The sequence below is a fragment of the Bactrocera latifrons genome, unplaced genomic scaffold, assembly GCF_001853355.1.
Source record: "Bactrocera latifrons isolate USDA-ARS-PBARC rearing strain unplaced genomic scaffold, ASM185335v1 scaffold_8, whole genome shotgun sequence".
In the NCBI taxonomy this organism is placed as follows: domain Eukaryota; kingdom Metazoa; phylum Arthropoda; class Insecta; order Diptera; family Tephritidae; genus Bactrocera; species Bactrocera latifrons.
Genome location: NW_017537489.1, coordinates 1,376,547 through 1,403,612, shown reverse-complemented (window position 1 = coordinate 1,403,612; position 27,066 = coordinate 1,376,547).

The window sequence follows — 27,066 nt, the reverse complement described above, 5'->3', positions numbered from 1 at the left end:
AAGGGTTAGGCTAATTTTTAATGATCATGTTAAGTGGATCAAACATAACCCCAACTTTGCAACTTTTCATTTAAGATGAATTTGTCGAAATTCAAATGAAGTTTTACCTACAGGTCGGCATAGAACTGAAATACATAGGTACAGATCTACATATCCATAAGTAACTCAGAGCCCTCTATATGCCATATATGTATATATTTCCGTACACTTGGTGCCGTGTTGCCGTGATATTAAAAAGCACCCGAATGCTGCAACACAAACTATGTACAACAACCACAAAGGCAACAGCGATGAGAACATCCGACGATTTCACGAAATCATGTCACCACAAGGTTGACACTCGATTTAAACAGCCCAACCAAAAGTGCAAGAGGCCAACCGACAAACAACAAAACTCTGTGGATTTTGCGGCGCAAGGTTGGTTGTGCTATTAAAAGGTGTGTCGAACGGGAGTTGCCAAATATGTTTGTACGTGTGTATACATATTTGAGCACTAGCCTCCGCTTGTGTGTGTATTGCTGGCAGTTGATGTGGAAGTGTATGTGGGTGTATGCGGCACACCATGCAGCATTTCAGTTGCTATTGCCAACCTCAAACATGATTTCCATTTCAAAGGACACACGATTATAGATTCTGTGAATATTCAAACTCGAGAATATACTCGTAACTTAAGCTGGCCATTTGCATTGATAGTTGAAGCTCGGTAAGAAATGGCTGGTGAAAAATCATAGGATTGCCTTCACCCGATATTTTGGGATTGAACTTCTTGGTGGTGATGGTGATGCTTAAAGTTAAGTCAGGAAATCGAATGTAATTCGATCCCTAGGATTGTTGAGAATAACAAATTTTCTAGTTCTACTTCATTAGAATTGAGTAGAATAGTGCACACTAGCCTAGTTAGCTGAGTCTACTACTATTGTAGATTTTGAGTTCAAATCAAAAACATGTCGGAAATCTAGAAATTATAGAAAGAGCTTTTATAATAGCGGTCATCACTCTCGCAGTAGTTTGCTTAGAGAAAAAATCTCATAAACCTTCATTTGCCTGTCCGAGAGGACTTAAAATTTTATACCAATTGCTAGTCGAATATTTGTGCTCTTATAACTTCAAGGGACTATTACAGAATGTGCCCGATATTGGAGGTCTTCCGCTTCACCTGCTTCCACTGGCCGAAAACCCACAAAGCTGGAGTGTTCTCTTTCATCCGGAAGACATAACGTAACGTCGCAGTTATTGAAGCCATTGATATCAATATCAACGGCCTACGCCAGTAGCTGTACACTCTTATAGAAGATTGTAGCTTCTCTATTCAATTCTGCATTATTCGAGATACCAAGCTAATAGATACATTCCACCATATGTAGGTTTTGAGACAACTTTTAGAGTGTCAATATACCATATTTATAGACTTACAGCTGGTATCTCAAATTCCGAGATTCTTACCTAATTTAAGCTTAAATGACTGGACTACATCGCATATTACTTTCTCCAGCAATAGTCTGAAGAATTCGCACGATAGGGAGTCGTCTTGTCTGACACCTCGCATGGTATCGAACGGCTCGCCGAGGTCTTTCCCGATCCTGACAGAGCTTTTTGTTTTGTTCGATCCATTCAATTCGATATTGCTTCTAAGAAATTATGGCTGGTATTTAATAACAAAATAATTAAGGGTTTTCTCTATAAAGTAAAACTGTGCCCATAATTTTTGACATTTTTTCCCAACCGGTACTACAAAAGCGCCGAACTTATTGACCAACTAGGCTGCTGTGTCAACGCCGAGTGAATGCCTTTGCCAATACTACATGTCACCGGCATATGCATACAAACATATCCATGTGTGATGTTCATTTTCAGGTTGAGGCCCTACAATTACAACTACCTGCATTTACTGCAGGCGATTGAACTGTCGAAAGCACAAAGACAAGGCAAATATGTTTGGTGGTTTTTTCGAGAAGCTCTTGGAAATCAATCACCACATCCGTATCGTCAACAAAATGCAAATTTGCTTTGGCTTTCGTTACACAGCCTATACGAGTAGATGTAAGCCGAAACCAATACAAGTGCAAACTTCCCAACAAACATACAGACAAATGTGAAGGCAATCGGAGAAGCTTTGCTATGTGTCACTGTGAATTACAGGCATATCTGTCAACTGGTAAATGACAAAATGGGTATTGTCAGGTGGCAAATTACTGCGTCTTTACTGGCTGTTTAATATTTTTTCTTCCTAAGTACTAAGGGTAAATCATAGTGAAAAAGAAAAGAAAATCTAAAATAGATGAAATCTGACTTAAAATCATATAGGTCAGAATATATGGATAGCCATTGGATGTCTTTGTGGCAACCACATGCTGGTTTCATAGATAAAGTTAGAGTTTGCTGAGGAAACATTGACAAATTGTAGTGATTAAGTTCTAATACTATAACTGTCATCTTTTGAAATATAAAAAATCAATGATGCCCTCATATCTCGCAGAAATATCCATACATTTATACACTATACGAATATACTATAGTCATTGATTTCTATTCCAACTAACTCACCTAAATGACTCAAGGAGTGACAGCCAAATTGTTAGCATCAGTCTTGGAAATAAGATTGTTAAGAAGAAAGTTCAAATATCGTTATTCCTCTATATCTTCAATAAAACTTGGACAGTTTACATATTAAAGATTCTTCACGTAATTGAAGCGGGAGCATCACTCAAGTAATGCAGATGTTCACTACAAAGCTACCTTGTAAACTGATACCTCCTTTGAAGGTATGTCTTTTATGAAGTGGAAGACATATTATATTATCAAAAATTCTTTAGACATTTACTTATCGATGAGCAGCTTAAAGAAGAAATTATTCTCCTTACTTTCACTATGATGGGCAAGTGGTGTGTGATCGGTTGCGGAAAGATCAGGAGACATGTGTAAATGAAAAGAGCATGACTTTTAGAATAAAGTAGTATCCAACACTTTATCAATAGATATTATTTTATCAATAGATGTTGTGGCATTCGTATATCCCCAGTGCTACCAATCACATTGTGTCATACAATATAGTGTTGGAAACACGACGTTTTAAGCTTCATTTATTTAATTCACTATATTTTGAAATTTGTATAGAAAGGAAAGAATGCAAGCCAACAAAGAAAATTGTGAAGTTTATGGAGATCAGTGTGTGTTTGTATACGTTAGAAATACGAAAAGACTTTTTCGACTATCCAATATTTAAGGTGACAAGATGACAATACTCGATGAGTCCACCATTGAGGTGCTCGGAGAAAAGATTCTGGAGAAGATTAGGACAAACTGATAAAGCTAGAAAAATAAACCATACAATTCTTACACCGACGACCATAATATGAGTAGTTGTAAGTCGTGTTAAGCTGTCATGTTATTTTTGTTCAGTATTGTTTGGCATTTCATCATGAAAAACTTACCTTCTATAAAGAATGTGATTTGCGCACTTCACTCAACAGATGGTTAACAAAATCGGACCCTATCACCCATCTTGATACCCAGCATTCATTATTGGGTAGAATATTCGACCGAATAGACCACGCTGTGAAAAAAATATCACAGCCGTAGCCATCGCTTCACCCTATGGGCTCTTGAAGAATTCAAAAAAAGATCCCACGTATTCGAGCCAAACTTTGTTCTGCGAAGAGGCTCATTTCTGGCTTAATCGGTATGTAAACAAGCAAAATTGCGGCATTTGGGATGAAGCCCAACCTGAAGAGATTCAAAGGATGTCAGTTTATACAGAAACGAGATAAAATGTTAACTTCAGTTGCACCGAAGCTAAATACCCTTCACAGGTGCATTTCTGTTAGTAATTATGTGTTCAGCTTGTATGGAAGCTATATGCTATAGTAATCCGATCTGAAATTTTTTTTCGGAGATTATATTATTATGTCAAATTTCGGGAAGATACCACGTCAAATGTGAAAGTTTTCCATACATGAACTTGATTCCGATTGTTCAGTTTGTATGGCAGCTATATGCTATAGTTAAGCGATTTGAACAATTTCTTCGGAGATTATATTTTTGCTTTAGAAAATAGCCTGTGCCAACTTTTATGGAAATACATTGTGAAATGTGCAAATTTTCATACAAGAACTTGATTCCGATCGTTCCGTTTGTATAGCAGCTATATGTTATAGTGGTCCGATAGCGGCAGTTCCGACAAATGAGCAGCTTCTTGAAGACAAAATGAGTTTGCAAAATTTCAAAACGATATCTTAAAAACTGAGGGACTAGTTCGTATATATACAGATAGACGGACAGACACAGATGTCCATCACATGGCTAAATCGACTCAGCTCGACATATTGATCATTTATATATGTATATACTTTATAGGGTCACCGACCCTTCCTCCTGGGTGTTACAAACTTCATGACAAACTTAATATACCCTGTTCAGGGTATAAAAATTCCGGTTTGGTGGGGTTTTTGCGTGGGTGGAATTCTTAAAAATGATGCCAGTGAAAAAGTAGCCGTCAATGGCGACCGTTATCGCACCAAGATAACCGACGATTTTAGGTTTGAAATCAAAGCTCGTGATCTTGGCGATATTTGATTTCAATAAGAAGGCACCACTTCCAATACATCGCCTCAATCAATGGATTTTATTCGGTGAACAGACAATTTCACGTATCGGGCCAATCGATTGGCCACCAAGACCGTGTGATAGACTTTTTTTTGTGGGGATAAGCAAAGTCTAAAGTCTATGTGGACAATCCCGCTTCGGCTCAGGTCTTGGAGCAAAACATCACGCGCGTCATTCGCCAGTTACCAGTCGAAGTTCTCGAACGAGTCATCGAAAATTGTGCTCAATCTTCAATCTTCAAAAAATAAATCTTCAAAAAATAAATGCCAAAGAATGTTCTTTCGAATTATAATAAATATTCCACATTAAATTTGAAGCTTCTATATATACTTGATTTGGTGGCGCTGCGTGTACATGCCATTAGCGCATTCAATCACATCCGTTAAAGCCGTCAGTGTGGCAACCACCATAAATAGCTGCTATCAGCAAACAAGTGCCGTTGTTGTGAACATATTTTAAATTTACCGTTAAGCAGACAAGTATTAATGGTGGAAAAGCTAGCAACTCAGCACAGAGACGAACAAGTAACTGCGCGTAGTAACAACAGCAACAACAGTAAACAAGCATTAAACACATATTGACTTGCTTAGGAAAAAATACGTCCGCCATTAGTTACACGCATACACGCACAGACACACACTCATCTTTACCGTTGTCTGTGCGCGAAGATCCTTAAGCAGCAACAAAACATTCGGAAGTTGTTCGATGAAAAAGAATTCAGTGGCGATGGCATGTCAGCTAACAACCAGATACATGTGTGTATGTATGTGCTTACATACAAATATTTTGCACACCCATACGCCCATACACATACATATGCACATTAATAGCACACAGTGGAAATACGAAAGAAAAATTACTGTGTTGACGTTTGAGAAAATGTCGAGCATTTGATGAGGAGAATTTAAGAATGTTTTAACTGAAACATTTTTTCCTTCATTATATGCACACACACAGGCATACATATGTATATACAGACATTCATGTACACATACGTACTAGTATCGGTACGGGCACAGACATGTCTCCCCGAAACAATTTCGTACCTCCGTTTAGTTCAATTCGTCGTTCGTTCGTTCGTTTTGTGTTCCAACATTTTGTCGGAAATTATTATGCGGAAGATTCCAAAGCAAACGCATGTTTGGATTCCTTACATTTTTTTCCATGTTTTATTCGAAGATATGTACTTTTATACTACTTAAATGCATATACATATATGTACATATACATGTGCAATATTTGATTATCTGTAACATATATCTAATATATACATATACATTCTAGGGTGTGCCAATTTTACAAATCGTTTACCGTCTTCTGTCCAATTTTCAAAGATACCTTGTCAAATAAAAAGTTTTCCATACAACGACTTGAGTTAAATCGATCTATTTGTATGGATCCAACTAACGAGCCTCTTTTTGGTGAGAGAAAGAAGTGGGCGAAATTTCAGATTGATATCTCAAAACGTAAAAGTGAACACGGCTAAATCGACCCAGCTCGCCTTTCTGATTATTTATATACATGCCGTTACAATTATTTTATAAGGCATCCGACGTTTCCTTTTGTTTGTGTGTTACATACATCGTGCTTAATTTAATATACCCTGCCCAGCGGCGCACAAACTTGGAGAACAGTTTATTTGAGGTGTCTTCCCAACCAATTTTTCAGGTTCAAAGCGAAAAAATATGAATTTTTCTTAAACACATCTTTATACATGCATATACATACCTTTACTTTTATATGCTTTCAAATTTTACAATTTTTCTGAGAGTTACTTTGCCTTCACACATCTTCTGGTTATTCTTTATTGAAGTTGCCCAAGCTATAAGTAGGTTTTTTAGAAATATACTCCGATTGACAAGTGAAGTAAGTCCACCTCCGAATAGTCTTTTCAAAACTGAATCTGCATCCATATTTTTCAAACATCACTATTGCGGCACATGTATGACCCATATATTTCCCATAATGCCTAAATGGAACATAGAACCTTTCAAAATTATGAGTGTTATAATTGTTTATTTCGATTTCTGCAATCAAGAGGTTTGAGTTGAGTAGTTGATTAGTCGTCTTTATTTGAGCCTAGTTCCAGGATCATCAGTATAGCCTTACAGAGTGGGAATAACTTCCTCCTCGCTGATAACAAAGTTATACCGCTTTTGTTCGGTCGAATGATCTCCTTTCGTAGTTAACAGAGAATATCGCTTGACCCCTTTTAGATATTAGCAAATGGACTACAGCATTTTGGATACCACATTGATTACTTTTAGAATATAAGAACCTGTACTAATTTAGGGGTTTAACTCACTTTTCGTACAACACTTCCTTCAATCACTCAAACAACTCAAACGCAACTTTAACTAATATTGCAGCCCCCAAATCTTCTGCCCTTTATGGTCGAAGTTTCAGAACTTGAGTATAAAAGTAACCAATGTTTCGTTACTACATTGGACTTGAAAACCATGAAACAACGTCTGAAATCTCGTCTTGTTCACTAATAGTATTATACTATAACTTGCTACCACAGTAGTGAGCGAATAGAAGACCATTGCGTTTCAAGCTCTTGAAGATTTTGAAATGCGTTTTTCTTGATCAGTTTTTTTACAGTTTCTTTACTCTAACAATTTTCGAATCGTACTCGACCTCCATTCAAAATTCGGTTGCAACTTCGAAAGTATCCTCACCTCACGAACTCCCACTATGTCTCAGAGAACATGTTCGAATTTAAGAAAATTTAAATTCCACTGATAAATTTCCGCTTCCTTTGAATTATAGAAGTACGTGCGAGTTTGTATAAAAATTCATGTTGACAACTACGCTTTCTTTCACTGCTTAAAAAAAAAATTGGATGCTATTACTCAAATCAACTCAAAATGTTCAAAGCGTAGACTTAAGTAGAGCGAGTTGCGAATAGATTTAAATGCTGTACATAAATAATGAGATACCATTAATAAAGGTATAAAAATTGGCATCGTTTTACAAAAAGAAAGGACCACGCATAGTGTTCAAAAATGGAAAGCTGCTCTACTTATTTTGATGTGAAAAATGTTCTCCCGCATCAGAGACACTTTATTAAACTTTAAGAGAGTGTTTAGAATATATGTAATAGACTTGAAATGTAAACTATTCTTTGTGCAACCACCCCCGACTCATGATAAATGCAGTCCAAATTCACCGCTACGTAAGTAACTCATGTGTGATGCAGTAATATCAAAAGAACAATAGTCAAAACATTAAAATTCTTATAACATGTAATAAAAGTAATCGTCCCTAATGATCTTATAATCTTAACTATATATATATTATTCATGTATATATTATATATATACTATTATTACTTTTATTACTTTTATAATTTATTAAGAGATTTTTTTTTACTTTGAGTCGCCTTACATGATTCTCCTCTTATTCGGATTTTTTTTAACTTTTTTTATAAAACTATAAATGAAATTGTCTATAAGGCACACTTCGACGAAACCTCAGATAGGATTTGATTCACTGCCGTTGAACATGAAGTTACTATTTTATGACTAAATACAAATATAAAACCAGGAGTTTGTTAATTGTATTTGAAATCTGGGTCCAAAATTTTATTATTTTCGCCTACCGACTTGTTTTTTTTAAATATTACCTTAAAGCCCAGTTTTTAGCTAATGAAATGTTGGTATACAATTATCAAGAACACCAAAAAACGTTTACTGAAAGATATATAAATGTTATTCACATTCATACAAGTATATACTTGTAATTAAGCCCAAGGACCATTTTCCAAACCTCAACGAATTCTCACCGGAAAAAAAATTACCAACCATGCAAAGTTTATCGCCGAGTTGGAATCCTATTTTCATTTAAACGCTATAATCGACATATTGTTCTAAATGATAGCTATGTTCAATAACATCGAAATGATAAGAAAATATTTTTTTATATTTAAAATGAGCAACCTTTCAGCCTCTCTGTTATATTGACAGATCTAGATGTGTTAGCTTTGGGTACGAAATACGGACTGTGTAGAAGAACCAGCTGGCAGTAGCTAATATCCTTTTCATAGATTAATTTAATTTTAACAATTGAGGATGATATTTGGTTCATATATTTTTACCCAAGAACACGTAAATTATAGTAAGATAATTCACAGATTGCCCGATATATTCGGTACAAAGTCTGCTAGATTAATTAAACAGCTCCTTGGGATAATTCCAGACCAATTTCACATATTTTCGGCATTAAAACACTAGTATACGTTCAGTCAATATTCTTATGATATCATACAAATTGACAAATTATTATATTAGGTTGTCAAAAAAGTCTTGCGGTATTTTTTTTATTGAATTTTCAATTGTGCATAAAATTTTTTTTGATGACTCCTGTCCAGCTCTCGACCGGCTGCGCCTACGGCTGCTACTATGCCGGTCTCTTTCGACCAATTCAGCGATTTTATCGCAATTTTCGAGGACAGGCCTTCCGGAGCGTGGCGCGTCTTCGACCATCTCTACACCAGAACGAAAACGTTGAAACCATCGTTGTGCGGTGGAAACTGTATCGGGTCCATAAACTGCAGGAATTTTATTGGCGGCTTGAGATGCATTTGTGCCTTTATCGTAGTAGTACTGTAAAATATGCCGTATTTTCTCTTTATTTTCCTCCATGTTTGCGACGCTATAACTCACGAACTACCTAAAAGAAACGATAATCAATCAGACACGTGTTAGCGCGTGAAATGAGCTTTCCAAAAAGGTATAGTATGACCCAACTAGCGAAAATAGCGCAAGACTTTTTTGACAACATAATATTAGGCTTATGAGAGTTCCATTTTTGCCTCATGGCAAACTATTATCAGAAAATAGAGCAGTCAGAGTTTTATTGAGATAACTCACAGATTGACCAAAATCCTTGTACCAATTAAGAAGTCCCAGTTTACTCATTTTTTACACAAGAGCACGTTATTATGGGGATATCTGTTTTCATTTTCGAATAATCCGAGTTATAATTCGATTTCAACAAATTTTGGACGTCGACCCGATTCGGTTGAAATTGGTCGTGTAAAGCGGCATAAAATTTCACCTGAAGATTTAGGGTCGCGTGACCTATTCCAATTTTTATACATATTCCCATAAAAGCGTCCAACTCTCAGTTAAGGCATCTGTATTCATATTCCGACACCGAAAACTGGTAGAATTGATATATAGGGTGCCTTTACTACGCACTTTAGACAGCGATGGATGTCTTGGTTTGAATTACTTACAGTAAGAGTTAGACAATAGAGACTTTGAAAATAACTTCCCTCTTAAATCCTCGAATATGACATATGTATATTAACCTATTTTCAAGATTTCAAGAGAAATGAGTAAAGTACTAAACTGTAAAAGTTCAATTAGAGATGACATATCCATATCCAATTGAACCTTAAAAGCATATGGAATGAAAACAATATATGGACCACACTTTATAAACAAATAATTCTTTGTTTCGCTAAAGCTGACCAATTAGGCACCTAAATTGTGCAATACCGCATAAATGAGCCAGCCGAAGCTGCATCAAAAAAATCGCCACAAAAGAGAATAAAGGCAATCGATTCAACATTGCATTGCCACAGCAAGCCACAACAAATCGGGACGAACGAGCAACTCTGTTGGCTATTGTTTATAATTTCGCCCACTGATGGGGCATTTGGTGAACTGACAAATTGTTGTTATTGCCTGACAATTTGTTTCCTGTTATTGTTATTGTTGTTCTGTGTGAGTCCACAGAATGAAGCTTCGCTGTGAAAACCACTAGCGACTGGACTCCACAATGCAATGGCTTTGTTTGTTTTGTTTGGACTTGCTGGCTGCTCATCAACAACAACATCAACATAATAAATGTCGATATGTATGTGCATGTAGGTGCGCGTGTGTGTGTGCGTGTGTGTTGGATTTGCTGTTATTTTACATTAAAAACCCCGAGAATGGTCATTGAGGCAGAAATGTTCAATATGTGGCCGATACAACAAACCAAATGCACATACATTATATGTACGTATGTAACGGTGCATACGAGTCAGCAGCACATATGACGTGGTTGCATGTGTGTGTGTGTGTGTGTCTGTGTATTTACTTGGCGTATTTACATAAATACGAAATGGCAAATATTCACACAGAGCTTACGTAAACAACACAGAAAAACTTATGAGTGTGTGTATGTGTGGGTGCGTACGTTTGTGAATAAATTGTACAGTTGCAGCCGCAAAACCACAGAAAGCATTTAAAACGCATTTTTTAATGGACTCGAAAATGTTGATGCGTTGTAAACAATACCAACAACAACAACAACAACCACCAGGCATGCATATAGATGCCATCTATCAGCACGGCAAAAGCGCTCAACGGTGCCTATCGACCGCCGTTACAAAAACCGAACATTTCCATTTGCAATGTTTGCATTTACAATGCGACGGAATTTTCAATTCTCTTTAACCGCGTAAAATTAGTTCTTTGCTGATCTTTTTAACCTGCCAGGGACAACAACACACAAACACACACCTACAAGCGTATAAGCGTATAGGCGCTCGGCATGCGTGCAACGGCCATGAGTAGTTGTTAATGGCATTTGTGTGTGCATTCTTTGCATAGTTATGGGCGCTTAAGCGTCGATCTATCAATGCATGTGCCTGTGTGTGTGTGTGAGTGTGCGTATGCCACGTTTAATAATTACTACACATAACAACTGGACATTTTTAGCGCTTTATTTCAGCTGTCCGCATTTGGTGCTCGTGTAGCTAAATACATTTTTCGACTTTAACTAATATTTCCGGTGTATGCACACTGATTTAGTGCGTAACAAATTAGTGCCGATTGAAATTCGGTTTATTTTTTCAACTGGAAAGCAATTTGTATGTTAATAAGCCGAAGTAAGGTTCTATAGTGGGAGCAGAGAGCAGAGAGCAGAGGGAGGGAGTAGTTTGTTGAAATTCGGAACGAACAACACTGTGCTAACCCATTACTAACCGCAAATGTAGTAAACTACGCTATTTAAGTAGTTTTTTTTTTTTTTATCAGTCTGGAAATGGACTGTATTGGTATGGACTCAGGGTTAAAAAAAAATTGAAATCAAGTGTAGGGATAACCCTTTTTAATAATCTGCCAAGGGACATTTCATCTTTATATCTCTTAAAATGTAGAGGCAAAATCAAATGTTATACTTATGCAATCTAAACAGACAAAGAAACTAAATTGAATATATTCGATATATTAAGAAAAATTATGAAGTCTCAAAAAATTGTATTTATAATATATTTAGCACTAAGGCACATCATTATTAAGAAAAATGAAAATGGAAAGTAGTTGATGTGCTAAAAAGTGTTACAGTGATCGGATTTAAGTCAAATATGCGCCGTTTCGTTCGATAAACCGTTTCCATCTAGACGGCAACTTCATAATACCCCCCTCGTAGAAGCCTCTCTCCTTATTTGCGAAGAACTTGGACAGCCACTTTTCACAAGCCTCTTTAGAGTTCAAATTTACACCAACAAGGGCGTTTGCCATGAACAGCAACAGATAGTAATCACTTGGCGCAATGGCCGGGCGATATGGTGTTATCGCATCCACCTATCCCGTAGCTTCTGATGAGTCATCAACGAAGCGTGTGGTCTAGCGTTGTCCTGGTGGAACACTACACCCTTCCTGTTAACCAATTCTAAACACTTCTGGTGGATCGCCTGCGTCAAGCAGTCCAGTTGTTCGCAGTAGATGGTAGAATTAAGTGTCTGGCCATACGGGAGCAGCTCATGGTGGCAAAAGCAAATCTTCCTGGCCATTAATCCCGGTTGCTTGGGCAATTTAGCGGCCTTCGACCTCGACCATTTTCGCTTGGTATTATCGTATGTGATCCATTTTTTGTCGAAAGTCATCATCCGTTTCAAAAATGAGTCGAGTTCGTTCCGTTTCAGCAGCATATCGCAGGCGTTGACTCGTTCCAGAAGGTTTTTTTTGCGTCAAATCTTGCTGCATCCAAACATCAAGCTTTTTTGTGTATCCAGCCTACTGCAGATGTTTTAGAATTCTAATTACTCAACTTAATTAACTTACATTGGGATTCATATTTCATATCCATATACAATATAGGAAGTCCCAATGGCCTCAATTACAAATTTCACAATTCACAAGTAATAAAATGATTCGGCATGACCGTAAACTGAAGTTGAGAGCCTAACGCCTAACTGACGCAGCATATATAGATAGTATAGTAATTTATGGTAGCAGTTAGCAATGTTTATAATCGAAGCTCAATCAATCAAAATTCAGTCGATATTTTAGGCCGGAAAGAGGTTTTACAATGCACCAAATAGATTTTTTCCCTTGCCCCGGGACCGCTTTCACAATGCTGTGGGGAAATATTTCCAAGATGAACTAATTTTCGTGTCAGTTTCAGCTCTTCCTGCATCTAGGGCCGCCTACGGAGCCGGTATCGAGCTGCTTGGCTCACCTTCTTTGGATCTAATTATCCGGACGCTCTCTCTTCTCTTCTTTCTCTTTCTCTCTTCTTTATTTCCCTTATTTCATTGTTTTCATTCATTCAGTTTTCGTCGCTGGCAATCATTTCTGCTATTAAGTTTCTGTATTTAATTGACCCAGCATCTGTGTTAGGTAGTGGTTCACCTCGCCGTGTTTTCTACTAAGCCTTGCCGCTACATCTTTGATTAAGCGATCCATCTACCTTTGCGCTCCCGTGTCCACCGATCGTTCCAGAGTTGAAGTGTTTGCTTCCTCCCCTGATGTCTTGTGGACATATGTATATATTTTTATTCCGTCTATCTTCCATAATCACTGTTTTCTTCTCTTGTTTGTGAGTACATAGATCAATTGGGATTGCGTCGTGTATTAATAGCACTGCGCATTTGGATACTGCGCGATACGCCGAGGCGACTCTCAGCGCTGCTTTTCTCTGCATCTTAGCGAGTACTTTCCGTCTGTGTTGCACGTTCAATGTATATGCTAATTCAAAAATAGTCGAAATGCGATTTTACCTTTTCAATCTCTTAGATATGTAGGCTTCTGAGCCTAAAGCTGACTATACAGCGATAACTTCGATCAATTTATAATATAATATATAATTTCTCTAACCTCTCCTGCGGTCTGGTGTTCAAATTGGATAGAATCATTTCCTTACTTCTCCTAATTCCGATATATGGTATGTACTTAACATATGATTTTCATTATACTGGTTGACTTTACCATCACTGCTGCGTAAATTCTATAGTTATGAAACTTCAGCTTACATTAGACTCTCATTTGTACAGCTTAGAATGCCGGTCCGTTGTGATACCTAAAACTCCTATATATAGATCATGGAGACCCTCATTATTCGACACAGCGCTTTGAGCCTATCACAAATTTATTGAGGCAACTAATATTGTTAATAGTTATTTTCTGGTTATTTTCTAATAACTTCCGAGATGTGTCAACCTCCTACGCTTGCGGCAATATTAATCTTGAAAGTATTTCAGTAAATCTGCAAAAACAACTCGCAGTCGTACATGAGCTGGTCAACGATCAAGACCTGTAAGCTGACGCGAGATGCATAGGTTTACTGCTAGAAAGCAGGAGAACTACAGGAGTTCAGGTTCATTCCCACACCGATGTAACTGGAATCTTGCAAGCACTTCAGCTTTGCCACATCACTTTTGGCTAAAAAAAGACGTTAATTAATAAAAATATATAGTAGATAGTGTCTATCTTACTAAGTTGTGTCATTTGAATTTTAAATAAGAATATTGCTAAAACACTACAAAGCAGATATTGGCTATTTAAATTCAAATTGCGACGGCGTGCGCGCTTTCAATGAGCTTCATTTGCATGCGAATTGAATTTATAAACTTAGTTAACGGCATTTATGCTAATATTAGCTTAGTTGAAAGCAGTTCTTTTTTTATTTAGTTGATTAAGCAATTGCCAATTGACAAATACAAATAACCAAATGGTGCACCAATACACAAGCACGCATTCCCACGCATTTGGACTCATTAAGCTCTGCAAGATGTTACCGAAACCGAAACACCGAAGGGAAAGCGCGTGAACAAAATAATGACAACAACGTGGAAAAAATCCGAATGTCCTGTGTAACGACATATATAGTGTATGTATGTGTAGTGTGTGTCTGTGTATGCGACTAAGTGTAATAAAAGTCCTTAGACCTTCTAATATCAGCCGGATGGCAACATTGAAAAAAAGAAATTATGGCGGCGAACTAGTGCTCGGGCGCAATTCGGCACGTTGGCGAACGTGGCACAGATCTCAAACTTCCAATGCTGACACATTGTGAACCAGATCAGCCAGAGACACCCACGAAGACAGCAACAATAAAAAATGACTCACACCGCCATGCGTGCGTGTGGCAAATTATGTCACAGAAGGTATTCAATTCGATCGAATATACTTTCAAATATATGTGTATGCGTATGTGTGTGCTTCATATAAATGCACGTGTTCGTGTATGAGCAAGAAAAAGACGTATACCCACACCAAAGAACACTCAACACAGCTTAAGTTCACCGGATTGAACATGACAAGGTGCTGCTGCTGCCGTTTCTGGTCCGATTGTGGGTCGCTGGCGTGTGCACCCCTGGTTCGGCTGCGTATTGACGGCACGTTTGTGGATGGGTCTGTTGTGCGCGCATAAAAATGCACTGCTTCATCGCCAGCTGACGCCAGAGTGAAGCGAAGGCAAGGACATGACACACAGTTCCTTTCAGTCGTGGCACGAAGGAAGTTAGTGTTTAATTTCTGACTTACGGCTTTTTTTCTTGTTTTTTTTTTTTTAGCGGAACACTTGTGCACTTTTGTGTATTTTTTTTTTTTTTTTGGTTGCATGAATGGTTCGAATGTCAGTAGTGGAGGTTAGATAGAACGTTTGAACTCATAAAACAACTTTAGTCCGACTTTAAGTTATTGAATTTGTGATTTTGCATCGAATGTACTGCTATTGCAACAGTATATAAATTTGTTAAATATTTTGTTTTTTGATATCAAGAACTACTATATTTTTTAGCAAAGCGAGGTTGTCACCGCAGCGACATAAACTCGTGAGTTATGAGTCAAATGAGGTCAAAAATATAGGTAAAAAAAGGTTTATGGGGCCAAGCGAGGTCAAGTTGGGGTATCAGACTGCTTCAAACTAAACAACATGGGACCCCAACAATACTCACCTGCCACAAGACTCATTTTGAACCAAACAGTGAGTATTCCAATAATTTTTTTACAGTCTCTTCTATCAAGAGAGAACAGGAACTTTTTGTAATTTTCTTCTACTGCTTTGCAAATGTCTTTTGGACGTCGATATCTGATTCCATTGAATTTCAAGCTTCCATGCCACTTTAGCGGACCGTACACCGCAATCTCGTCCACTATCGTAATGCCGTCGTTGCCTTTGTGACCAGGCATCCAGCAGAAGTGAAGTTGCTTGTTCCTGACCACAGTCTTGCTCTACTGCTGCTCTACTACCCAAGACACTTTTGGTCGATATGCGAAACGAGGTTACTGCCTTGATTGCTGCTTGGCTGTCTATGTCAAAGTTAGCTCTAGAGTTGCCTGGTAATGCATTAGAGGTTATTTCTGTCGTTTTTCCAATAACAAAGATCATTGCTTAAAATATTGTCCGGTATCTTAAAAATCCTTCCAACTTTATCCTTCATTTTCCAGCCATACGTAAAAATGTTAAAATGTGAACTTTCTTTTTCAATTGATAAGGCCGCACAACCGTCATTAAGCACTAAGCTATGCCTAAAGACTCTATGTGTAAATTCTCCTGAAGCCAATAGTCGTCCTGCCGATTTTTCGAGCAGTTTTCAGCAAAGAGGTATAAAGGTAACAGATTTAGCAGTACTTCAAGAGCAGCCGTTGTACTGATTCTTAGGGCTCCCGTTGTACACCGTGCAACAAACATCTAAATCCTTTCTATAGGCTTCCGATTGGAATATATATTTGTGCTTTTCGTCCTTCTGGTTAACTTTTTAACGAGTAAAATTTTAAAGTTCTGAAACAAGTTAATGGGATGTAACATTGCTGAATCCTGAGACTGAGGGAGCGTTTAATGTTGCTCCATGTCAGCTTACACCAACCGTATTAGCTTTGCGGGGATACTGACGAAGAGGTGATATTTGTCGATCTTCCTTTTGCGAGTATTTTTTCCAAGATTTGGGGCATGATGGTAGTCTGGTCGATAGTAAACTTCCCAGGTCCAAAGCAATTTGTTGACGGTGGCCTTCAGGCTTTCAAACAATACGTTCATATGCCATATTAAGGAGACCTATCTCACCGTAATTAGTAATTGCGGGATTTCATTTTTGTAGATTAGGTAGAGCGGTACTTGAAGCTTAAAATCTTACCTTTTCCACACCATATGACATGACACAATGTGATTGGTAGCACTGGAGATATACGACAAAATACGAAAAGACTTTTTCGACTAACCAATATTTCCTTAACTTTGGTTCTTGCAAATGGCGAGAGTATATAGTAAAATGTTCCTTGGCAACCGAATTTGGCATTACTTTTTTCAACATAATATATTTAAAAACTATTCATTTTAAAAATATGAGACTAAGACTATTACAATATAATTTCTAATGATCGTCTACTATTTCTCAGTTTTCAGATGGACTGCAGCCAATATGTATGGTACGAAACTCAATGGGTGAGTTAAATGTAAAAAATAATTATTAATTTTTTTTTTTTATTCAATTCATTTATAATAATTTCTTATTATTAAAAATTTTAAAATTAAATGAAATGAGTGAAGTTCCTGATGTTTGTTGATGGTTCAAGCAGTTAGTGGTAACGGCTTTAGAGATATCCAAGATGTCCGTGGTAAATCGGCAGCTGAAGCAACTAATTGGTTTCGTTGCTTCAAAACCGCCGCGTGAAGGAAAGCCAAAAACCTTCGAAATCGGTGAATTGGAGGCATTGTTCGGTAAGAATACTTGTTAGATGGAAGAAGAATTTAGCATTGGGGTTCACCCGCCAAACCATTTAAAAACGACTACACATGCTAGAAATGAAGCGGAAGCAAGGAACTTGTGTTCTTTCTGACTTTAAACCAGGAGATGTACGAAAAATGGATTCTGCTGCATGACAACGCTCGCTTAAAGGGGAAGTCCTGTCCCCCCCCCCGCCATATTCCGGAGATATTGCATCATCCGATTATTATTTGTCTCGATCCCTGGCAAATGGTCACGCTCGCAAACAGTTCTATTCGCAATACCACTTCGAAAAATAGTTTGATTCTTGGAAATCATCACAAGATGATTGAAGAGTTTTACCGTAATATGTAGTATTCGATCTTAGCCAGAAAGATGGGAAAACGTTGTGACGGTTGATGGAAAATACTTCGAATAATTCATTTATAATCATTACAATCAAATAACATTTTAATTAAAATAACAGCAACAACAATCTTAGTTGCGCAACCATACAATCAAAACGTGAACATCAAAAAGGGAGTACCATGCATAAAGTCAAAATTAGGCGCTAAAATTTTCCGGAACTTTTTCACCATAAAAAGCAAATGAAAATTGTTGCTGGTGGAATATCATCGGTACATGTTTCTTCAAAAATGTTGCCGGTGACAACGTAACCGTTAATGCCTGCCTTTATCTCGCCATAATAACCGACTATTTGATGCTTGAAATTGAACCTCGTGATCTCAGCAATATTTGGTTTCAACAAAATGGCGCCTCTTCCTTGGAGTAAAACATCGCCAGTTACCAGTCGAAATGCTCGAGCGAGTTATCGAAAATTGGACCCAACGGATGGACCATCTGAGAAATAGCCGCGGCCAACATTTGAAAGAGATAATCGTCAAAAAATAAATGCCAAATAACTCTTTCGAAGGATAATAAACATTATCCATTAAATTTAAAGTTTCTGTATATTTTCTTTAAAAAAATGAGGGAAACTGGAAAAGGATCATCCTTTACAAACATGCATATGTAATCCACAAATTATTGTGAGATTACTTTTAAAATGTACTTCGTTTTTTCTGTTATCTAATTCAATCATGTAATGTTCAGAAATGTTTTTTTGTTGTTACTTTCGGTACTGGATACTCCATTTATCGCCTAACCTTTAACAATCTTTCAAGACTTAAATCACTAAAACCGTCAAAAAAACAAAAAACAAGAAAACAATTGTGATTTTTATGCTTTACTTATTTCCAACAAAAAATGCATACCTACATACATACAAACATGGGTGCATTGATATATAGGACCTCCTGCCAGTTTAAACGCAGCCCAGTAACCCCCACAGGTCCAAGCCAATTCATCAGCAGGTGTGACTTCTTCCTTGACTTTTCGAAGGAACACAATCAAACTGTAAGCTAAACCAAAAGAGGGTGTGAGAAAAAAATAAAACAATGGAGAAATCCAACGCTAACGTCGTTGGCTGGCAAGTGGCAAACAGCAAGGAAGGAATTAGAAGCAAAAAATAAAAATAAAAATAGCATATAGAGCAAAGCGTGTAAAGGCGGAGAGCAAAAGCTACTTGGCGTCACGTGGTCACAACATAAAGAACGTGATGAAATTTCACAAAAATAAAATTGTCCGCGCCATGGGTGTTATGCGAATAAGCATTTACGAGATGTCCTGATGGCGCACTTCCCCCCACATACATACACAAGCATTATCACACACATACACACTGAAAAAGGCATTTGTGCTTGCTTAGACGCTGAACGGCTGCCGGGTAGTCTTAAATGGTCAGATTGGGGACATGGCAAGATACTACAACAAACAACATCTCTTTACGCGAAACAATAAAGTTTTGTACTTTTTCAAGGCGCAAATAAGCTGTAAAAATGTATGCATTCTACATTTGCTGTCGATGGCAGACATTACGAGCACACAAACAACTATAAAAAGCAAAAAAATTACGAGCGCATACTTACATGCTTACACATACACATGAGCAAAGTTGTGTGCGTTACAAATTGCTGTCGTTGTAGGTTATGGCGAAGGGTCGACCATATTTATCCCGCAGTTTCAATTTGCACCGATTTATTTAAAAGGCTTTGCTGCAATCGGACATAAGCATAAAAGTAAATGTGTGCGGAATTACATATATACATATGTAACGGTTTATGGTGGGTGCATATATTATATTTAAAGGTGATTATCTTTAATATATTTATAATAGCATATAAAACAGTCGTTCCTTTGGCTTCCAATATCTACTCAAAATTAACTTATATTCTCACATATATTTTTCGAAAAGTTTCGACTTCGTCCCAAATTTAGTCTAAATTAGCGTTTGTTCAAATAATTTTCTTGAAGCACTTTTAAACTTTATCCATTCGACACCCATTTTTTAACATCAAATAAAATATATTTTTTTTAATGGTAATAGCAAAAATAAATCCATTTCGAGGTTCCCTAATTTTTAATGATAATAATAAACAGAGACTTCAAATTTAATGGGAGAATGTTTATTATCCTTCGAAAGAACTTTCTTTGGCATTTATTTTTTGAAGATTATCTTTTTCAAATGTGGGCCGCGGCTACTTCTCCATTCCATCATCCAATGGTTCATGCATTGAGTCCAATTTTATGACTCTTGAGCATTTCGACAGGGACCGACTCCGACTTTACCTACCCCCAGAAGGAAAAGTCTAACGGTCTGCTATCACACGATCTTGGTGGCCAATCGACCGGCCCAAAACGTAAAAAGATCTGTTGACTGAAGAGTTTTCTCAATAAATCAATTGATTGATGCGATATGTGAGAAGTGGCGCCGTCTTTTTGAAACCTAATGCTGCCGAGATCATAACCTTACATTTCAAGCATTAAATAGTCGGTTATCTCGGCGAGATAACGTTCGCCATTGACGGCATTGTCAGTAGAAATTTTTATAATATTGGCGTAGGACAAGTATGGTTCTATAGCTTTAGCGGGTCGGGAGATATTAGGTTGTCAAGAAAGACTTGCGGTATTTAGTTGGCGGTGAGAGCGCGTAGTTCTAGTTTTATTCGTCGCATCGGGTCATGCTATACCTTTTTCGAAAGCTCATTTCACGCGCTAACACGTGTTTGATTGATTGTCGTTTCTTTTAAGTCGTTCGTGAGTTACAGCGTCGCAAACATGGAGCAAAATAAAGAGAAAATACGGCATATTTTGCAGCACTACTACGATAAAGGCAAAAATGCATCTCAAGCCGCCAATAAAATTTGTGCAGCTTAAGGACCCGATACAGTTTCCATTTCCACCGCACAACGATGGTTTCCACGCTCCGGAAGGCCTGCCGTCGAAGACCTTCATAGTAGCAGCCGTAGCATTGGTCAAGAGCTAGGCATGAGTCATCAAAAAAATTTTATGCACAATTGAAAATTCAGTAAAAATACCGCAAAAATACCGCAAGACTTTTTTGACAACCTATTACTTATGTATTTTAAATATATTAGACACACATGTGCCCGTTAAAAAGGTGACATAATAATAGATGGAATGGTTTTCAATACTACGTACGTACATATGTATTCTCAGGGAGTATAATACAGTTAAGTATTCATTTTTTTTATGACTAAGCATTAGTTATTTGTTGCTGCCTTTCATAACCAAAAGCATCATTGATATACTTATTTTCTTTACATACGAGTAAACCACTTATTTTCTTAAGCGCATACAACAACAACCATAAAAAATGTTTACTTAATTACCTTTTTTATTTCGCCTCATTCATTGATCATCGAAGCTCATAACCACACACTTGCATATACGACAGTTCTACATACATACATACATACATAAGTACACCAAAAGCACATAACCTCAAATAAGTTACGCGTAAAAAGAGTAATGTCTTCAATAAAGAACTTTATCGATTTAACTTTGACTTGTCAAAATATTTACGTGTTTATCTATAATCACACACACATGTACAGACAAAACCATCATCCAAGCAAATAAACAGTGAACGAGCCGGTCGGCCTTAAGCCCAAAGTCGCAGCTTAACGTTGCCGCGCGGCGCTTTCGGAACTGCAGCGCACCGACTGCACTTACTTTTTGATTCGGCATAATAAAATGGAAGATAAATAAATAAAGCGATCGCATTTACAACCTCAATACGATGCTATAAGTGCATATGAACGAGCTGTTATGGGAATCTTTATCGGGATCCTAAATGTGGGAATCAAATGAGGGCATAAATCCAAAGCACTCATCGACTGCGAACGGGGTGATTAAAGGGGGATTTCTGCACAGCTTTGCACATATGTATAAGTTTATGTGAGTGCGTAAAATGTTTTTATGGATTTTCAAATATCTATATATTATACATACATATAAACATACATTTATATTAAAGCGAGCTGGATTTTGTATTCACCTTTAATTGTTCGTATAATCGAAGGCGTTAAATTAGTAAAGGCGAAAATAATTGAAAAACTAGATCTATGTGTTATCTAGCTGTACCTTAACTTTAAAGAAGATTAAATAAAATATTACAATAAATTGCTTACTTTTGATTTAGGCCATATCAATTCAATATTTTACATGAATTATAAAAAGACAGTGTTATTGTGCTTAGACTAAACTTTTTTCGCCAACCCATCTCATCTACCCAAAATAAATGGGATCCTTTGTATTTTCTGTCTCTTAGTTTTTGAAAATAAAGAAAATGAACGGGAGAACTTCCAAGGATCAAGAAGAGACTTGAGATTAGTTTAAAAAAATTAAAATTATTGTTAAAATCTTATTCCTCCGATCATTACCAGGCATACATATACGCCGAGCAGTTAGTTCAGCAATTTCTGACAAATTTTCCTCACCAACTATAAAAACAACATTTCGACCGTCTGCACTAAATTAAAACTCAAATCTCCTAAAGCATTTGCGGAATTAATACCTATTTTTTCGGAGAATATTTCAAATATATGTTCATTGCTTTTGGGGAAAAGCAAAAGAACAGCTGGTACGACGAGGAGTGCCATGTCGCAGTGGAGAGAAAACTGATTGCCTACCTCGCAAGGTTACATTCGACAACAGTACATGGGGGATGGGATAGATACCGACAGTTGAAGGGGGAAGCGAGGAGTATTTGTAGACAGAAAAAGAGAGAGGCCGAAATGCGAGAGTGCGCCGAGCTTGACAAGCTAGCCCACAGGGGTTAAGCTCGAAAATTCTACGAAAAGATGCGGCGACTAATAGAAGGTTTCATGACCGGAGCTTACTCTTGCCGTCATAGGTGATCTGGCGATTAATGCTCAAAGCATACTTAAATTTGGTGGACAATCTTCTCCAGCCTGCTGAATGGCAGTTGAGACATAACAAGAAGAAAAAGTGAGCCCGATACCCCAATCTATAGACAATGGAGCGGAGGTTCCATTGCCCGACCATGAAGTAATTCGAATAGTAATTACCCGTGTAAAGAACAACAAAGCGGCAGTGGCCAAAAATTGCAAGCTGTGCTATTCAAATACGGCGGCTAATAACTGCATCAGCTTCTTTGTAGAATATGACCTGGGTACACTTGAAATCTCCAATTTTCGCCGTACAGCAAAAAGGAAGAACGACTGGCGGTGTAACCGCGTCAACGGTGCGTACGCCAATAAAGAAGAAGAAAAGACATCCGATAAGTATATCTCTTTATTTTAATTAATAAGAAAAATATAACCCTTTAAGAGACTTCAGAATTTAGACCGGTAATAAAGTATATTTTCAAGACTCTCGTGATATATATAAAAAATGATGTTAGGGGATCTGTCGTAATCAAATATCCCGAAGTAGGGATGAAGACTTAAAAACTTATCTTGAAATCCCAACATTCTTCCGATTATTCATGTCTACCTATGGATAACCATGCGCTTATTTACTCACCATCTGGATAAGAGTCTCAGTTTCGAAGTGAAACGGAACTTTGTTGACCTCGTCAAAAATCAAAATAAAATCGTAGACACACACATCCACCCTATCCCTTTATTTTAAATGTGTGTAAAATCCCCGTGTGCCGTTAAACAATCTGCTTTCGATTTAAACTACTAAGGCTAAATGCTGCAACCGTTTAAGCGTCGATTTTCAAATTGAATGTAATTGCTGCTTAAATTGGCCATAAAAAATGTTCAACCCCGAAAATGTTCGAAATAGGGTTCGCCTCAGCAATGGCAAGTTTGCTCCCATTCACAAGTAACGACATTGCGCTTTATGTGTGTACGTGGATTTATTTTCGATTTTCTTTTTCGTTCGAGGGTGGAATGGTCGGTAGGTTGTGTGCGCTTTACGTGCACCATAAACAAGACTGAATAATATGTAAGCGAAGAATTTGAAGAATTTCTCAACATGCGCACATTTTATTCGAAGTTCACCCTCTTTTCAAAGTTTTACAATTTTTTTTTTCTTTTGGCTGAAACTTTTGTAAAAACGTTTCTTTCTATTCACTTATAACAAAGATAACTAGGATGGAGTAGTGGATAAGTGAGAGGGTTCTATTTGACTAAGGATCTGATTTTATTTTTAACTTTAAGTCCAAGAAATACTTGCATATGAATATTGAATATTTTTAAAGAACCTCTAAATATGTGAGGAAGCCTTTGTGTATATCAACTGTTCGTAATTAGGTACGGATAGATGTTCCCCGATAAATAAACTCTACATGGGGAGCCAAAAAGAGAGCTGTTATATCAGCCCAAACATCGGTGGAAGAAGTGGCTGCTATCACAAGCGGACACAGGGATTTTACTTACTGCATTGCCAGCGGTCATACCTCTGCTGTGGAGGGAGCAGTTCACAGTAGTTGGAATGCTGGTGTCAAACACGCTGAGCAGAGTAGAGGTGTTAAAGTCCGTGAAGACTGGAAGAGGAAGCTCTGCTGCGCTCTGTGGTAGATACCAAAGGTGCTACTCCGGCATTAAATACAAGGTCCAGGGCTAAACTTAGTAAGATAGGGTTGAATTTGAAAGTGCAACGAGCCACGAGAGGCTTTGCTGCATGTCCAACTGGATGAAGGAGGAAGAGGAAAAGTTGGCTTAGGCTACAGCCAGAATGGAAGAAGACAGAAAATATTACTCATCCAAGCCGCAATTCACATCCTCGGATCCGAGATTCGCAAACTGGATTGTGGAAGGAAGTCCAGCCAAAGGCAGCGTTTCGTTGAAAATCAAGCAGAGGTGCCAGCGAAACGACCGAGGATAAAGACTGTACATCCGAGTGTAAAGCCAAACGTCAGATCGTTAGAGAGAAACCTTCAACGTCCAGGGCGGCAACAGCGGACAGCGAGATAGCCAGGAGACATCTAATCGTGACACTCATCGACCGACGCAACCTTCTTGGTCAACTCACAGAGGAGAAATGGAAAACAGTAGAAATGAAACTGCTTGACCAGCTCTTCCATAAACTAAATGGAGAGCGGGCACGCCTATGGCAACTTTCAATGGTGCGGACTGACTCAACGGGCTCAAGCTATTAAAATATAAGAACAACCTTTCAATGCTATGCGTAAAGGAAGCGGTTGCAAAGCTTCAAGGCCTGTGAGAGGGAACCGTTCTGGAAATAGTGCACCGACGTTGCATTCTATCCATACCGAAGGCGAAGGTTCTCATACCTCGCAAGGTAAAACCGGAGAATGATCTGCGGCTTCTCAGAAGACAAATTCCTGATGTGCCGACGGTTACCAACTCCAGCAAGGAGGATTGCCGCCTAAAGCCACATCCTCCAAATTAACAAGTCGGCCGAGGATATATCATACGAACGCTTCGGGAAAATGTCGTGAGGCATAGGTAGCGTGTACCTTAGCCTCAAGAAGCGCAACCCCAAACGGATTTAGGTCCCGTCGTCCCGCCTCTTCGTTCACTCACCTAAAGAACTTTTTCTGTGCGACGAAATACGGCGTGAATGAACCGGCACTTATTATTTTGGTTAAAACCTATAATTTTAATGTAAAGGAATCGTAAGATATCGTTGCCGAGTTCTTACTATTTCCAAGCCTCAGTCGTATTTTGAACTTAGGCAGTTACAAGGTTACCTTGACCGAACTCCACGCATCAAAGATTATTGAAATTGATTCACTCGTCCTTGTGAATTGTGTCACTTAATTCTTTTTTTTATTTCTTCTTCAAATTTTTATGAAAATTAATATATAGTAATTGCACAATACATACATACCGAACCATGCCATTCATTTAACCATTATTCTTTATTAGATTATGAAGTCATTAAATTAAAATTTAGTCATTAAGAAATATTACGTGTCAATAGCAATTGAATATTAATAACCAATATCCTATCCATTTAAATATTTGATTATGATGTCCTTAAGACTCACCGATGTAAAATGCAAAGGAGCCTTAGCTGCTTCCCTCACACCAACACATCGTAAGCAAATAAAAATGGAGACACTTAAAAGTGTGAAATAAAAGCAAACCATGGAATTTGAATACCTTATTATTTTATTAGCATAAATAAATATTTGATATCACTTAAATTTCAGAATCCCAGGAATAATTGAAAATTTGCTTTAACATTGGAGAACAAATGGACAATTGACGCCTTTTAAGTTATTAATTTAAGGAAATTATTCAATTTCAATTAAATTACTAAAATAAAGGTAAATTATTGACATTATTCTATTTGTTTGAGAAATTAGGGCAATGCTGCAGTGGGCAAAATATAGTAAGACTTTAAAATTAAAATTTCGCGAATATGGTTTTCTAAGTTGATATGATTGTCGGTGACATCTGTGTCACATCAAAATAATAATTAGTGTTTAGTATACGCTTGTCTCTCTGAAGTACGTAAAGTGTGTTCGGCGATTTTTACGAAGAGTGAAATTATTCAATAAATAGGTTCCAACAAATTTTGTGTGGGGAATGAAACGTCCACAATGTTGGAAAAGGCCTTCGGTGATCATTGTTTGTCGCAAATTATTCCAAGAGGGTTGAAAATGCATCAACTTCAACTGATGATCAACACTCATATCAACGTCAATAAAATAAAGGAATTAGTGAGAAATCAACGATTAACAGTGAGAGATCTTACTGGCATCTTTGGAATAACGAAAGGATCAGTGCAAATGATTTTGAAAGATCATTTAGGCCTAAGAAAAGTGAAATGACTATTGATTAAAAATCGTTAATCTTTTTACTAGGATGTCATGAAATGTATTATTATTTGCCATGAGTCTTGGATCTATGATTATGACACGAAACAGACGATCAATCGACCAATATCGAAAAGGTCATATTAAAAATAAAGGTTATGTTGACTGTTTTCCATTTTTAAGTGGTTTAATTAAGTTTGAAAGGCTACAGCTTCTGATATTGTTTTACTCACTTAACGGTTATTTCAAATATCGTTAAATAATGAAGAAAATGCAGACCAAATGGATTTCATGATGGTTGCCGAGTCCATTCGATTTTGAAATCGAAACCTACCTAACTACCTTCGAAATCACGAAAATCTCCTAGATTTGCATCAAAAATAATGAATTAATTCTTGATCCTTAGTGCATA